Source organism: Dasypus novemcinctus, chromosome 26 (genome assembly GCF_030445035.2).
Source record: "Dasypus novemcinctus isolate mDasNov1 chromosome 26, mDasNov1.1.hap2, whole genome shotgun sequence".
Taxonomy (NCBI): Eukaryota; Metazoa; Chordata; class Mammalia; order Cingulata; family Dasypodidae; genus Dasypus; species Dasypus novemcinctus.
In genome coordinates, this window is record NC_080698.1 from 25,946,748 (window position 1) to 25,964,524 (window position 17,777).

The 17,777-nt window shown below is 41.1% G+C and overlaps 1 non-coding gene across 1 annotated transcript; it reads right to left on the reverse strand.

Annotated features, from left to right (window-relative positions):
* Positions 1-14,427: 14,427 nt before the first annotated feature.
* LOC111761641 (U1 spliceosomal RNA) lies at positions 14,428-14,584 on the reverse strand. Its single transcript, XR_002794939.1, has one exon. It is a non-coding gene; the product is annotated as a U1 spliceosomal RNA (small nuclear RNA).
* Positions 14,585-17,777: the final 3,193 nt, after the last annotated feature.

The window sequence follows — 17,777 nt, forward strand, 5'->3', positions numbered from 1 at the left end:
AAGCTAAAAATTATCTAGAAACTGAATAACACAGTAAACCCAGAGGTGGAAGAGAATTGTGATTGACGGTACAGATGCAAGAGTGTTCTTTGTGAGCTAGAGCAGATGTATATCACTATTGCAGGGTGGTGGGAATGTGACGAAGCATGGGAAGAATACATCTGGAGTGGCCTATGGACTGTGGTTAACAGCAATTCTGTAATAGATCTATGCCAAAGATGTACTGTGTTGATAATGGGGGAGTAGGGAAAAAGTGTGCCATATGTATGCTATGGACCATGGTTTGTGGTAATAGTCTAATAATATTATCTCACAATCTGTAACAAATATTCCGCTATGGTGTAGTGTGTTAATGAAGGGCTGCTATATGGGAATTCTGCACATCATCATGATTGTTTTGTAAGTTTACAACTTCTTGAATAAAAATATATTAAAAAAAAATAATAGGGAGGGTTGGGGGGAAAATACACCAAATGTAAGATATGGACTGTAGTTAGCAGTAAGATTTTGATGATATTCTTTCATAATTTGTAACAAATGTCTCACAATAATGCAAGGTATTAGTGGTCAGTTGATGATGGGACCCCTGCATGATGTTATGCATGTTTGCTTAGTAAGTTCACAACTTTTACTATACACTTATTATTTATGTATGTTCATGTATGAATGATATAATAGTAATAATAATAGGGTGGATTGGGGCGGGGGGGAAACCCCAAATGTAAGATAATTTGGTTAGTAGTAATATTTTAAGGATGCTCTTTAATCATTAGTTAAAAATGTTTCAGAACAATGCAAGGTATTGGTGGTAGGATGAGGTCTGAAAGCCCTTTGTGATGTTGTGTATGTTTGTTTTGTAAGTTCACAACTTTTATTATACATGTATTGTTTATGTATGTTTATGTATGAGTGATATACTTCAATACATTTTTTCAATGAAAAAAAGTACGCAAATATGACTTATGTTTTCATAGGTGTATTATTTTCCTGTAGTGCTGTGAGAAGTTACCATAAACTTTGTGGCATAAAACAGCAGAAATGCATTCCCTCAGAATTCTGGATGCTGGGAGTCTGAAATCAGTATCACTGGGACAGAATCAAGGTGCTGATGCCTCTTTTAGACCTCTCCTCGCTTCAAACCTGTGAGCTGATAAATTACTGTTGTTAAGCCGACCCGTTCTATGGTACTTGCCTAAGCAGCCTGGAAACTAAGACACTCTCTAAGGGTGGAAGGAGAGAGAGAGACCTATATTTGGTGGATAAAAACTTTTCAACTATTTCCACTATGGTGGAATGAAGATAAGCCCCCAGCTTTGTGTAAAACATGCCACAAGACTGTGGAGATAATCCACATCGTTCTGATTCAGAGCTCACACACCACTTTCTGACTTTTAGTTCCATGTTCCAGGTATGTTTATATCAGAAAGTCCTAACTCCTAGAAAACCATTTCTCCTATTATAAATTAGTGCACTGCCATTTTGGCTGAGAATATGTTTCCTTAGGCCTGACCACTACAAGGTAAACTAAGAAAATGCAGTTCCTTTGCCCCCAAATTTGAGATGATAAATGATTGATTTATCAATGCCAACAACAGTGACATCTACAACAATGGTATCTCACATGCATTGAAAACTTACTCTGTGCATCACAAGGCTAAACACTCTACATAAATTACATAAATTGTTTCATTTGCTCTTCACAATTCTCCAATGAAAGAAGCCTTTAGTCATTTAGTCAGTCATTCAACAAACCATTGCTGAATGCCTGCAGTGTGCCAGGCACGTTATTGACACTGGGCATCCAAGGATGAGCAGGGAGAGTCCTTGCTGTAGAACCTTTCTTTTTTTTTAAAGATTTATTTTTATTTATTTCTCTCCCCTTCCCCGCCCCCCCCCCCCCCAGTTGTCTGTTCTCTGTGTCCATTTGCTGCGTGTTTTTCTTTGTCCACTCCTGTTGTTGTCAGCGGCACGGGAATCTGTGTTTCTTTTTTTTTTTTGTTGCATTATCTTGCTGTGTCAGCTCTCTGTGTGTGCGGTGCCATTCCTGGGCAGGCTGAACTTTTGTTTTTCGACCTGGGCGGCTCTTCTTATGGGGCACACTCCTTGCACGTGGGGCTCCCCTATGTGAGGGGCACCCCTGCGTGGCACAGCACTCCTCGTGGACATCAGCACTGTGCGTGGGCCAGCTCCGCACGGGTCAAGGAGGCCCGGGGTTTGAACCGCGGACCTCCCACATGGTATGCCCTAACCACTGGGCCAAGTCCACTTCCCTTGCCGTAGAACTTAGCAGCTCGAAAAGGAGACAAAATTAAGCAAAGAAACACAGAAGTAAACAGAACCCATACAACTGTGTCAAATACCTGGTGCTCCTAGGCTCATTGCAGATTTAGGATGAGTCATTTTGTGAGAGATTGAGGGATTCGTTCAAGGTCACAGCCTAAGCAAGAAGAAGAATGGCTTTCCATGAAAGAAAAAAATGGCTGTTGGTAGCTGATGCTATGCTGTGCCGCTAGCCTGGTTTTTCCATCACTATTTGAAGTTCAGCATGCCTCTCTTTTCTGTTGGCAGACTTTAAGTGGTCATTTTCCTACCATGGCTGCTTGGCTCCAAAGTTTAGATTTTTTTTTTCACCCTTGAACATTTCTAGTGTGTGGAAATTCTAAAGAGAGCCCTCAAGCCATTTCTGTAGACTATGACACAGACTTGTGATCTCATTCTATTAAAGCAGTGTGATTCCAGGCCCACTTCTGAAAAGTGAAAGTATGTACTCAGTAAATTCCTGAAACTGACAAGAACCCTTTGGCTATTATTCAAAAATGTCTAATACCATGGACTAAAGTGGTGAGTTATTTCCGCACTCCACCCCCAACCCCTCTCTCCAACCTTTCAAAGTAGAGTGCTAAACTATGTTTACCACTGGGTGCGAGACCATTTCTCCTTGAAGATCATATGAAATAATTTGATAATGATGGAGGATAGGAAAGCTATGCTGATACAAACTTATTTAAAACTGCCATGCTTTAATACATATTTTTAACTGACCGCTTATTATATATAATAAACTAAACATATATGATTCTAAATTAAATTTCACACACTGTTAACTAGAAATGACATTAGTAAGCACAGCCATTTCCTCTTATATTAACAAAGCTACACTAAGGGTGAACTCACTTTAAATATTTTTTCCCAAAATTATATTCACTTTCTTATATATAAACAGCACATTTTTTCTGGGGGCAAAGTCTGAAAAAAGCCAAAATTCACCACCTACTTTATAGTTCCTGTAGGTAAATACAAGCAGAAAGGTTGCTTTTACATCAGGCTTCATTAAAAACAAACAAACTTGGTTTTCAGTCCTTTTCTTCACATTTGTGTGCAATATCATTAAAAAATGTAAATTAGCCATTAAAAAACTGTAAGTGTTTTATTTGTTATGTTTTAAAATGTTGCATTAATTAGCAGAACTAAACTTTAAAGAGGTAATCAGTTTTGCAGAATTTGCCTCTGAGCTGTGACAGGCAAATGCGTCAGCCAATCAAGGAGTGACCACACAGACTTGCACAACAGCCACTGCATACCCAACAGCAAGGATTGTGACTGAGTAAATAACAGAGTTTTAAGAGTCCAAACTGGTTCACCACCTACACAGTTGCCCAGTCACATTTAAATTGGTGACAAATGCCACTTAATCTCAAGGGACTGCCCTTCCATTCATCACTCATTCCCATGTATCTCTATAATCTGTTGTAGCAGAAGATTTCTGAGAAATCATTTTCATTTCGCCTAGAACTGGTCAGCTCTATTTTGGAAATCCTAAAGTAAATACTTATAATCCCTGTCCTCTTTAAGTGATCAGTCAAAGGGGACATGACATGTTCTTTTAAGTGCCAAACAGCTGTTTCATTTCCCAATTAAGGGAGAGCTCTGTAAATGATAGTTCTAAATAAATATATAATGTAATCTACTGATAAGGACAATGTAAATATTTATGGCAATTAGGGAAACAAATGTACACATGTTTGAATATTCCCCAGAGACTGAAATCCATCCACTGTAAACCTTTGCCAGAAAGAGTCTCTCTGGTGGGTTTGAGGACGGTCGGCCACAGAGCGGTTTTGCTTCTAAGCTGGATCAGGCTCCAGCAGGCACGCACAGAAGGAAGAGTCCTAGTGACGGCGCCACACTGAACAAAGTGCTTTCCAAAATAGAAACGACATTATTCCTTGCTCTCTTGGATTCAAATCCTGAATGGGGCAGGACTGGATGTCCCTTGTCCCCAATCCCACAGGGAGAGGAGCTTGGCAGTATTGGCGTGAAGAATGGTGGGCAGAAGTGTCATTTCTTTGTAGGGACCTGGGGGATCTGTCTTTCTAATTAGAGCCCTGCTTTAGTTTTCACATAGGCACGGCGACTGCAGAGATTCAAAACATTGCTTCAGTGTGCGAACATTATTTTCCAGATAAGTGTGCATTGCTTTATAAGCACATAAAAAAACAAAAACAGAAAACCCCAAAAAACAGAAGACTGCCCTACGCATTACAACATTGCCACAAATTTTTGTTTAAGTTTAGGCCCTGCTCATCTGATGCTTAGTTTTCCCATCATTAAAAAGAGATTCTAGCTTCCTTATACTGTTCTTGGAACACCCAGGTATTAGACTTCTCCTTAAAAAAGAAGAGGTTGCCTGTTTTCTGGTTATGAAAATAAATGTTCATTGTGAGACAAAGGTGAATGAATAAGAATATAAAATCTCTTGTTTGTCCACCATCAAAATTCTTCTCAATGTGTGTGTGTGCATGTATATATATGTGTATATATATACACACATATATGCATGTCCCCATGTGTGTGTCTATATCTGTGAACCATTCTGATTATTCATATTGAATCCTGCTTCTGTGACTTGCTATTGTGAGCATTTCCCTAAGTCATTAACTAGTCTGTGAAAATATGATTTTAATGCTGTACGGTATTCTATAATATGGATGAATCATGATATATTTAATGGTCACCACTGTTGGCTATTTAGGCAGCTTCTAATATAAATGATCTAGTATAAAAATGTCTTCCTTTGCAATGTTTTAGTCTCCTAAATTCTGTATTATCTCTCATGTTAGCCTCACATGCTAAGGCTGGGAAGACAGAAGAAGCAGTTTTGAATCCTTGCCCTCTTACTTGCTCATTGTGTGATCTCAGTAGATGTTTAACTTCTTGGAGTTCTCCATTCCCCTATCATCAAAATGGGCACCAGAAGCCCTGCCTTTCATGGCCATTGTGAAGGGGTGTTGATATGTATGTCAAGTGTCTGCCACACAGGAAGCTGTGTGTAAGAATTAGGCTACTTATCTTTCTTTCTCTCTTTTTCTTAATCCAGGACTCTGAAGTACCCATAATTGGGGTTCAGGGTCTCTGTGCACCCCTGGAATTGTGTGCAAAATTTTGTGAGTATGTTCAGATATTTTTTTGGGGAAACCTCTACATATATAAGAATTACTACAAACCCTCCTCCCTGCCCCCGTAGCTTTCTATTTTGCCACACACACAAAAAAAGATAGGACTGACATATGCCTGGTCCCTAACACCTACCTTATCAGCTCTAATTTCTCTATTACTTTCTCCTTCATCTGTTGATGAGCTTACTTTCATCATGAATTCAGCCTGACACACATTCCATAAGTGAAATTCCAAAGCACTCAGTCCATTGCCTAGTATACAAGAAGAACTCAATAAATGCTACTTATTGCTGATACAATTATACAAATGTGATTTTTAGAAGAGACACATGCATCTTAAATTAACTCACAAACTTGATCACGGAAGGTATGTGGATATGAGTGATAGCTCTCTCTCAAGATGGAGACCTGTATCCATTTAGCCAAATCCTGAAACACCTCCAGGTTCCATTTATCTTGTGTAAGTTTATAAATGGATTAAGTGAGCCTGAGATTACAATTTTTATACATCAAATAAAAGGATCAAGGGAGAGGAGTTTGACTAGAGACAACATCAGTGTCAGACTTTAAAATAGGATGATGGTCCATCTGTCTTGAATAATTTAGACCACAAGCTGACTAGCAAAGGGGAAACTGCTGAGATTCTTTCCAACTTTATGATCCCCTGATCTTATAGATGGTCCATTTTGACTTATCCCTCAAAAGCAAGTCTGTTTTAGAGTGTCTATTACATACCTGGACTGCTTGGGCTAGTGGGTATACCAAGATAGTTTCTGTATTTCAAAGTTCCAAAAGTAGGTCGCTGATGCCACTGTGTACATTAAAAAAAAAATGATTGACTCCTAAAACATTTGACAGTGTCTTTCTGCTCACAGCAGCAGCACTCCATGCTGCTGACCTCACTCAAGAAATAAAGAGTTTTGGTTTTGTTTTACTCCGTAAAACAGGTACTTTTGGAAATATGTGGAAATGAATTCAGGTCATCAGAAATGAGTAATTAAGGAAACAAGAGCCTGGACTCACTTTTAGATTGCCTTAGAGAAGAGAATGTTTTGGAAAGATCCAGTTTGTTTTAAGCAGCACAGATTTCAGCAGCGGGGTTGAGGACCTCCTGTGAGTAGAAAAAATGACTATATCATTCTCCCTTGTGTTTTCAGAGGCCAAATCAGAAGCTTCATCCCAAATCTTGCAGGCTGCTTCCTATGTTCTTTTACCCACACTACCTAGGTCAATTAGAATAAGCTTTTCCCTGCCATCCACTGTTGCCTACTGTGGTAGGTTATTGCAGTTTTGGCCCCCAGTGTATCTTTCCTTCCTGCATCCAGGCCCTTTGCAGTCTCCTCCCACATTGACTCTGCATTTGGCCAGTGGTACATCAGAACAAATGATGCAAGCAGAGACTTGAGAAGCCCTTGTGCACTGGGGCTTTCTCTCTTAGAATGCTGTTACCATGTGAAGAAGCCCAACCTATCTTTCTGGAAGCACATGAGCCAAGTTACAATCGACAGCAAAAGCTGCACATGTGAATGATGGCATCTTAGAACACCCAGCCTCAGTTGAGCCACAAGATAGGCCTGCAGCCATATGAATGATACCAGATGAGATGGACAGAAGAACCACCCAGCTGATCCCAGCCCAAAGTGCTGACCCAAAGAATCATGAGCAAATAAAATGGTTGTTTTATGCCACCAAATTTTGAGTGCAGCAATAGACAACCAAGACACCTATTTTTGACTGAGTAGAGAGATGGACAAATCCAGTAACTGCTGCCTGTTTACTTAATTTTCATGCAGTTGACTTCTCCTAGTTGAGAGGCTGAGAAATGAGAAGGCAGGATCCTTGGACGAAGACTGAGATGGGCTAGGATGAAAGAAAGACAGGGCTTTCCCTTTCTCAGGACTTACTCTTCCGCATTAGTTCTCTTTTGGATGCTCTGCTAGAGTCTCCTTGGCTGCATAGTGGAGCAGAATGTTAATAGCAGGGAAATAAAACTTGCTTTCTTGCCTCAGGCACCACTTCTACAGAAGGATTCTTGAGGGAGCCAAACCTTCTGTCTGCTTCACACATTTGAACACCAAGGGATTGTGCTTTGATGGAATGCTACTGGGTTCTGTGGTACGACATTAGACATTCTGTCAAAGCCAAGCTCTCCTCTCACTTGCTGTTCTGAACCGTGAACGGCGTCCCTGGCGTGAATATCAGTGTGTGACTTTACCAAAGCAACTTTTGGGGTTTCTCCCTCCCACTTCAGTTAGAATATATGTAATTATCCACAGAGTGATGCAAATTCCAATACTAAGCTTAGAATGTTGTAACTTTTAAACATTTTTTTTCTTTAACATAAGGAATTGTTTGTTCAGATTAAATGTAACTATGCAGCAAAATAAAATAAAATGTAAAACATCCTCTAGGTGTCTCAGGCTCAATGTGTTTTCCAACACATTATTTAACTGATGAACAATATCTGGGATATTCATCTGAAGAAATAATGTATTTTTATGCTTCCATGTACCAAATGCCCCTGTATTTTGGAAAGGATGAGAAATTTAGCTAGAAAAGCCCCTACTATCCTCTATCCTAACTCTAATGTGATGAAGGAGAGTCTGGAGTTAAAAAGCTACTGTTTGTTAGGATTAACGGCTGTTGGATTCTTCTAAAGGACAACCCTACAACTGCATGGATGGACAAACAACCTGAATAAAGAAAGGAGCAAACTTTCCCAAGAGCTTCCCTGGCTGGCTGAGTCACTGAATGGCAGCTGACAAGGTTTTCAATAATGCCCACTCAGCTGGTTCCATAATCCTGTGTGCTCCAAACATAATTAAAAGTGTTAACAATTTTGTAGCTTTTACCCAACAATATTCGCCCCACATACCTTCAGTGACCTGGTCACAGCTACGAGAGACAAATAATGCCCTTGTTTTATTCTGGGTACTAAGGTCATTGTACCCTAGGCAATTTCCCTGAGTGTATCATTCCCAAACCTAGGAGACCCCAAAACCTCCCCACATGGATTGCATGGGTTACTTCAGCAGCATCCCTTGTCCTTTCTTGGAATGGCAGCAAACAGTTAAGCCCCTTGAATGTCTGTGACGGGGGAGGAGGAGTGCAAATGTTTTTCATTTTCTGTCAATTACTTTTGTTAAGTCTATCCACGTATTAGTTCAGTGAGTTAGGACTTACAGAGCGAGAAGGGACTTGGGAAATCATCAAGTTGCTCCCAACATTTTACATGTTGGCATCTGAGACTGCAAACATGGAATGACCTAGCTAGCACCTGAGTTTTCCGACTGCTAGTGCACTCTTCCTATCCCATACTATAGAAATAGAAGCACTTGTGGTCTTTGCATCTAGAGCTTGGATAAGTGTGAGGCTGTAGAAGAACTTGTAGGTCTGAAAAAAATAGGTGTTTGTGGTCAAGATGAAACATTGCCCAGTGTTCTTAAAAATGAGAGTAAATGCATTGGAAGCATCTACCTAACATCTTGCATCATTTGGAACAGAGTCCATTGTAGTGATAATTTCTCTCTGCTCTGTATGTGATTAGACATGACTGAGTGATAGAGAAGAGTGTCCTTTCCCTTGTTAGGTTGGTGGTCAGGGGTGATACACATCCTACTCTTCGGTACTGTGTCAGAGTAGACACCATTTCTTGATCACAGCTTTCTCTTCCACTGGATTCTCTTTGGAGCCTCAGGATTCTTCTGAAGACTGTACTTCCGAAAGCCACTATCTGGTTGGCATCCAAATGAAACTTACTTGTCATGCTGGAAGAGCAGGATCTATGTCCTGTTAACCTCTGTAGCCCTCTACCAGGATCCTCCTAGTGCTTTGTGCATAATAGGTACTTAGGAAATACACTAAAACATACAATCAACGTGAATAGGATAATCACAAGGGGACAGCAGGGGGGGGGAGGTTAGAGGTTGGGGACTGCTGTTTATTCTGAAAGTCCTAAGGCTTTCTAAAACTTCTAGCAGGATGGTTGAGAAGAATAGCTCAAAGAACCAGATTTACACTAGGTCAGAGAGACATCTTGGCTCCTCAGAGCTCTGTTCCTGGTTAACACGAGTGCTGGGTCAAGGGGCACCTGGAACTGAGGTGAAGTCATGTGGTTCAGCTTGGCCTTTCCAAGGCAGTGGCGCCAGTCGTGGTTTCCTCTGTTACTTCAGACCAGCATCTCCCCCTTGGCCTTGTTCTGGGCCTTTGTGGCTGGACACTCACCAACGCTGGCTCCACTTGAATAATCCAGGAAGGTGGCCCAAAGCCAGGAGGTGCCTCAGTGCCCCAGATTCCCATCTTCGTCACTCAGATGGACTTTGCTTGAAGGCATGGGAACTCAAGGAGAGCACAGAGCCTTTGGAATGATTTACTGTCACATTCCTTACCATCAGGGAGAATAAAAACCCAGGAAGGAGAGATGAGAATTTGTCTCCTATGAAGTTAAGAAGATGTAAAATAATCATCAAAATATGCTCCTTGGTAATAAAATTACAGATGAATACAGCCTAATTAGACCTGGGTAGGTCTGAGTGAAATGTTTAATTTCAATTGACTACTTATAAATGTAGATTTGCATTCTTTTCTCAAGACAAAATAGAAACATCACAGTTCAAGTCGTGAACTCTATGCTGGGTATTGTTCCACACTGATGAGGAGTACTAACAGAACTGATAGGGTATTTTTTTAAAAAGATTTATTTATTAAATCTGGGAACCAAACCCAGGACCTCCCATATAGGAGGGAGGCACCCAATCCCTCGAGCCACCTCAGCTCCCTGTTTGTTGTGTCTCCCATTGTGTTTCCTCACTGTGTCTCTTTGTTGCATCATCTCGCTGCATCATCTCATTGCATCTGCTCACCACACCAGCCCTTGTGTCAGCTTGCTGTCTAGCTCATCTTCTTTAGAGGAACCAGGAACCAAACCTGGGACCTCCTATGTGGTAGACAGGTACCCAAATATTTGAGCCACATCTGCTTCCCTGATAGGGTACTATATGTACTTAGAACAGAGGTTTCAAATGTAAATGCTGTCAGGAAGCAGGGAGGAATGCCAGATTTCCAGGCAAGTGCAGGACAAGATAAAAGAGTGGAGGGAGGCTGTGATGAACTAATTTTTAAAAATTATTCTTCGAATTCAATAATTTTACACACTTCTTGCCACTTTAAAAACCCTTCTGCAGGCCAAACTTGGCCAAGTCAGTGTGGTTTGCAACCTTTGATTTAGAGACTTTCTATAAATGAGTTTAAACTCTTTAAAAGAATATTCTTGTACTCAGACAATAGATGAATCACCCAGCAGAAGTCAGGTTATGCCCCGATTCTTCCCTTCCCTCTGCATTCCATATCCCATCATGATAAAGATGGGTGACTGAGATCTCAGGAGTTAAGCGAATTCTTTAGTCACAGAATTAGAATTAGGCAGGGACATTATTCAAAATATTCAACAAACAAGAGGCACTGGCCAGTGAAACAGGATGCCAGGCAGAGAACTGGAGCCCTCTTGGAAAGCCGAGAATTTAGCTCCTGAAATGTGAGGCGGTTTGAAGAAAATTGAGGGAGGGGCCAGGGAAGCTAAGGTGGTGGTGGGGGATCTTGGGTGGGCTCCAGCAGTGGCTGTTTACCCACCAGTGCAAAAACATTTAATATTCTTATAGCTAGTATGGCTATTCTTTACATATTATCTGAATATCCCAGGATGGGAAACAAGTTCTAAATGTAATTCAAGAATCTCTCTTATCAGACATTTTACTATTTTTCAAGAATTTTGGTTGCGTATTTGACCCTGTATTGCATATTATACCAGAGCTGACTTGGTCATCACAGCATACCCATTTCTACGTGCACACTGTTTCTTCTATTTAACTTACCATTTGAAGCCTTAGTGGAACACAGATGATTTTCATATCCATATCTGACATTTTATGATAAACACAAAAATGGCCCCAGAGTTAGAGATCTTAGATGATAACAGTATACTTTCCAAGTACTTTAGAGAAAAAATATACCTATATCATTTCATCATCTTTTTTTTTTAGGAGGTACTAGGGATTGAACCCAGGACCTGTATATGTTAAGCAGGTGCTCAACCACTGAACTACAAGTGCTCCACTGTTTCATCCATCTTGACTAATACTATATGCTTAACAATGAACTCAGAAAGAGCAAGGGAAGCACGGCTTGGGGTGAGCTGAGGCAATACTGAAGGCAGAATTTGTTTAGGATCTGGTCACATTTCTTATACCCCAAATGACCTAAAATGACCAGTCAGTGGAGTGCAGTGGTTAAGAGGATGGTTTTGTATTTTATTTCTTTAGATTTTATTTATTTCTTCCCCCCCCCCCCCCCCCCGCCCCATTGTCTGCTCTCTGTCCATTCGCTGCGTGTTCTTCTGTGTCCACTTGTAGTCTCATCAGGCAGCACTGGGTATCTGTATCTCTTTTTGTTGCATCATCTTGCTGCATCAGCTCTGTGTATGTGTGGCACCACTCCTGGGTGGGCTGCGGTTTCACGCAGGGCGGCTCTTCTTGTGTGGGGGCCAGTCCTTGTGCAGGGGGCACCCTTATGCGGGGGCATCCCTGCATGGGCCGGCACTCCTTGCTGTAGCAGGCACTCCTTGAGTAGCAGTGCAGCAGCACTGCACGTGGGCCATCTCACCACACAAGCCAGGAGGCCCTGGGTATCGAACACTTGGACCTCCTATATGGTAGGCAGACACTGTCTGTTGAGCCACATCTGCTTCCCAAGAGGGTGGTTTTTGAGATGCGCAAACCTAATGTGAATCTTGACTATGCTACTTCCTTGCTGTAGAATCTTTGAGCAAACATCAACTTTAAAATAGGTGTAATAACATCAGTTTTGTAGAGATGCTGTGAACACTAAATAGGACAATGTCGGTAACACTGTACTTAGCACAAAGAAAATACAGACCTGTATGTTTCTGTAATATGAATTAAGTCATATATTATTATGATAGGGAAATGCCATCTTTATAATGCAGAAGACATATTGGTTTGTGTGTAATTTTCTTTTTTTCCTAGGCTGGGAAAAAAGCCTAGGAACTATTGAACTATCAATAGTCGAATTTAAAGCTTGAGCAAGAAATGTCCTCAGCTTGGCCTGCTGCATTAGCAGCAGGAAACCTACCAATTGTTTTTTAAAGACTATTTTAGTACAAGTACCCACACTAGGGCTCCTTCTCCAGGGCTGCCTCGTGCAGGTCTCAGCCCTGAGCAGGCTGCTCTTCCTTCCAGGTCCAACCTTGACGGCTGCACTGCTGCTCAGAGCTCCACTCCCATCTGCATTGGAAGATGAAAGCACCTGCCCCCTCTAGCTAAGGCACTGCCAACATTTCTGCTTTATTTGCGAGTGTGTGCCTGTGTGTGAGTGTGCATTTTTAATAGCCACTATGCAGCCTCCTGCTTCTAAGTTGCCTGCTTGGGCTAGCCAAGTCATTTCCCCATGGACCAATTGTTTTTTTAGTGCTCTGGTTATGAAATTGCATAGATTTTGAGTGCCTCTCCCTTATTTTTCTCATGATATTGGTTATCTTTAGTTTATAATTTTGCTCAATAAGAGGCTTTTGTAGGAAAGCCCATATCACACTATGATGTGATGTACCTGTGGGCAACAGAGGATGGGAGATCTTTTTCCACAGTCCCCAGAGAAGAAGGTCACATCTACAGATTAGGCTTTCACCCAGTTTAGTGGGATGACATTTGGGCTGTCCCTCAGGCATTAGCCAAATGCCTAGTCTTAATAAAATGAAAGGCCCTGCTTTTATCTACAGTGGCAATGAGTTTCCCTTTTTCAGTATCACATCTTGTGTTTGTTCTAATACCTGCCTATTCTCTGAGAGTTACGGCAACCTTATAAGTTACATTATGTAATCCCCATTTTGCAGATGAGGAAATGGAGGCTATCAGAGGATTTGGCCAAGATTTCTTAGGAGAAGACTGTGGATTTCTGGGGCTGGCTGCCAGCTACCCTTGGGTCCCTGGATTTTCTTCACATGGCAACGCACATGGCCTTGTCTTCTTCTCTTCCATGTGCCGTTGACTTCTGGCTTCTTCCCTGGCTTTCCCTCTTGTCTCAATTTCTTCTGCTTGTAAAGCCTCCAGGAATCTGGATTACGACCCTCCCTCACTCCGTGGGGCGCACCTTAACTAAAGTAACATCTTCAAGAGGCCCTATTTACAAAGGGTTCCCACCCACAGGAATGCAGATTAAGGACACCGACTTGAGGGTACATAACCCAGCCCACCACTGGGGCCTTCTCCCTGACGTGTTCTCTGGGCTCCCAATCCTTAGCTGTGTTAACTTTGCCTTTAGTGTCTATGACTAAGCCCCCTTTCCAATTACCCATACTTAATATGTTTCTTTTTCACATTGGATATTGTAAATGATACAGAGGAATAGAATGTCTTGGATGTTTAGATTAGACCCAAGGTATCTGCACCAAAGATGAGTAAAGAATAATATGATAGTATATCATTTCCTGACAAAATGTGAAAGGTACATGATGCAACACTGTCTAGGGCTAACAGTTCTAATTCCAAAACTAAAAGAGAGACAAGAACTCTGGCAGAAGAATTTTTCTTCTGGTTTGTGAATGGTTTTACACACAGTACATGAAAGGTTAACAATCATTTTATTTGAGTGTTTAATAAATCACCTTCCTTGAAAAGAATATAATGCCGTAAAATCTGGAATCTCGTTGAAAATCTGGGATAATTGCAGAAGGATGAGTTAAGAAGAGGCCTGTGCACGTTGAAATAACCAAGGCAGGAAAGCTCTTATTTGTACTGACAGCCTCCTGGGTGCCAGGCCTTGTGGGACACGTTGGTGATGCCAAAGCCAGAGCTCTTATCACTCGCTAAAGGCAACTTGGGGCTCTCTTGCGCATCAGTCTAATGCGGTCTTTTTTTCTGTGTGTGTATGCTTTCTTTTTTAAAATTTTCTTTTTTCTAGTTGGGGGAAAGCATGGATACAGCCCACCACCAACACAAACTATGCAGCCGCGTTTCCCCCATGTGGGGAAGTTGCAGGGGTCAGCGGGTCCCCAGTGCATTGGATCAGCCTCACCCTGGGAAAACCACCTTCGTGATTTTCCCCTGCCAGGTAAGTATGAGGTCTTTTTACCATGAGTAAAACCCACATGGCAGATACTGATATTTTTACAAAACTTTCATGCTTTCACACTACTTTGACCTCACAGGAAAATGTTCTCAGTAGACAGGGTACTAGTTTGAACAAACGTCAACAAACGCAGGCACCTCACAGTGCAGCTGGTATAGTACCTAGGGGGAAGGCTTCATGGAATCTTACCCTCTCATCTCTGCGCCTGAACTTCTTAACCGGAGGTAGAAGTCAGGGCCATTCATGAACTCAAATAGGAAGAAAATTTGTATCACTGTTTCTAGTTATATTTAACTGAAACTTAGCAATTCCTTCAATTAGCAATGTAGGCAGCAAACCATGGTCGTATCAGCTGTACCTGTGACTACATCCTACTTATATAAATCATAGAAATCACATTACAGTTGTTGAGATATTTCAAAATACCGTTCAACTCCTTGCCATTTTAAAATTACAGTAATTATCAGGCCTACCGCTAGGCCTTGATATTTAACGTGCTAATAAATACATGTGTTACGGGCCTGTTTTTTAAAAAATATTTTGACAAATGTATTCCACGATAATTTGTGCTTTTGCTATGCTTTGCTATCATCTGTTCTTGATTTACACATTTTAAAATAATATTCTGATAAGGAATCCAAGCCTCATAGAAGGTTCGGGACCCCTGTTCCAAACCAAGGGGTACAGACAGCTTCCTTAGAACAACACACTTCCCCACCTCTGATACCACTTCACCAGTCCAATGCTTCTTTAGGGGAACTAGCATGTGCCTGGCTTTTGAGATCTAATCTAAGGCACTCGCAGAGTTCACTGGGAGGGTATTGGACCACAGTCGACTAAACATAGAAACTAAACATATTTACTGTCTAGGGGCTTTGGCCCCAGAAGGAAGAAGGTTCCCCTAACTCAATCCAGCCCTCCCATTCCTTCACAGGCATTTTTCTTTCCTGGCCAATTGTGAGGGTCCTTTTGTGACTAACATGTCTGGATTAGTTTGCGGAACAATTGCCTCATTATAGTTAGCCGCTGATTGTCCTTGCTTTTGTGAGTCAAAAAACCTTAATCTTATTTGAATGCAATTTAATTCCCCAGAGAGCTGAGTCTTTAGTCCCTTAGTTTTATAAAGTGAGTGCATAGTGAAAATGCATGAGAATTGACATGCTACTCCTTTAAAGATAAGTCAGTCTACCAAGGAAATAATTAGGTAAATGTGCACTCCAATCCGGAGAGGGAGAGGAAAAGAATTTCTCCACAAATAACTTTTAGGACCTTAAAGTGGAATTAAATTAGAGTGTCAAGGGCCAGGCAGCGCTCAGGAGGTCATTTGATCTAGTCCCCTGTTGCTGGGCAAGAGCACAGATGTGAAAATCGAGCCCATCCCTTACAAAGCTCTAGAGGGAGGAAAAAAAACATTTTACCTCAGCAAGTCCTGTTAGGTGGGTAGGAGGCCAATGTGAATTTACAGGAATCATCTTAATCAACCAAACACCAGCATGTAGCTCATTAATTAAATTAATTAAAATGCATTATACATGCTAAGAACTTAGAATAGGGCCCAACACATAGTAAGTCCTCAATATGTGTTACCTCTTAGCATACACACACACACACATATTTTAATAAACACCTTAAATTTGCTCGGGTTGTTTGGATTCAAAAGTCAGAAATAGACTTTCCCTAATTTGAGCAAAATAGGAAATTTATTATAAGAGTGGGGCGTGGGCCTCTAAATCACCCCCAGCAGTCAAGTACCCAATGCCTCCGGGAAACCCCTCACGTTCTTCCCTGCCTGGCTTGGGCAGGTTGGGAAGAGGAAAGGAGAAAGTAATCTTAGAAAGGAAGATGGTGAAATGATGAGGAAGTGGAACTGAAAGATAGGTAAACTCATCCCAGTTACTAATCTGGACTAGGTCTGAGAAATGGATTAGGTTTACAAAAGAAGTATTGGAGGAGGAGGAGGGTGTTCCGTGCTCCAAATACCAGCCGAGACCCAATATGATGCCAAATTTAATTGAACGGTTTTAATTTAATAGCATATACTATCTGCCGTGATTTCTCAGTCTAAACAAATGGATAGACTATAATCACAACCATGGTAAATTGACTCAGGGAAATGGATTCTGGAGAATTAGGTAATCTCAGATGAGGGAATTATTGTCCCAAAGATAGTCAGGTGGGAAAGAGACAAAGTGAAACCAAATCATACACATGCTTTTGACATTAGAATATCTTTTTTCAAACAAAACACAACTGATGTTGGATAAAACAATTTGCCCTGTACTTGGCTTCAGTCCATATCACCTACTCCTGCTGCCTTAGCTTGGATTTGTGAACCTGCTTATACTTCTACACATGAACTTCTCTGTCATGCAGAGCAAAACCTGACAGCAAACTGAAAGGTATAGGGGACTCAGTGGACTTTTAAACCTTGCTTACCAGGTCAATGTGATTTCCAAAAACTTTCTCATTTCAGACAATAATTGTATGCATAATAATTCTACTTGAATAATTTACACACTTGATTTTCTCCACATACATGCTAAGGCTGGAATCTATTTGCCACACTACCTTGGCTTACAGATTTTGTTCCAATCTGTGGGCATATAGTTTCCCTTATCCTCATCGATCTTCTTTTTTGGATGGAAATCTCACATTTTTCAATGAATAATACTCATTTGGATGCCCAAAAAAGGCAGGTGTGTGAAGATTTAGAGGGATTTGTGTTTGAGATATAAATGATTTGGGTTTCAAATAAGGTAGGCCAGAGAGACTTATTTTTATGACCAAATGGAATAGTGATATATTTGGACATATGGGATTCATGTTATGTCTAATTTTTTCCAATATTTTTGGCAGGAATGCCATAGCAAGAGAAATGGCTTTCTTTTCCCTTGTGTTTTTGCTTAAGCAATGGAGAGTCACAAACATTTGGTTCTCACATTGATCCTATGTTCAGGCTAAGGAATCACACATTAACAATAGGATTGGTCGCTGTCAAAAGTTGGGGGAATTAGAGCTTTTCAAATACAGATCCTCTACACACAGTAGACCTTCCCATCTTCAGGAAGTAGCTAGAGGGAGACATTCCTATACAACTTTATGAGAGAAAAAATCTGAGCAAGAGACCTTGAATGTCTACTTCCAGTGTAGTGGAGAATTAGGACCCAGATCTCCTTCTCAACA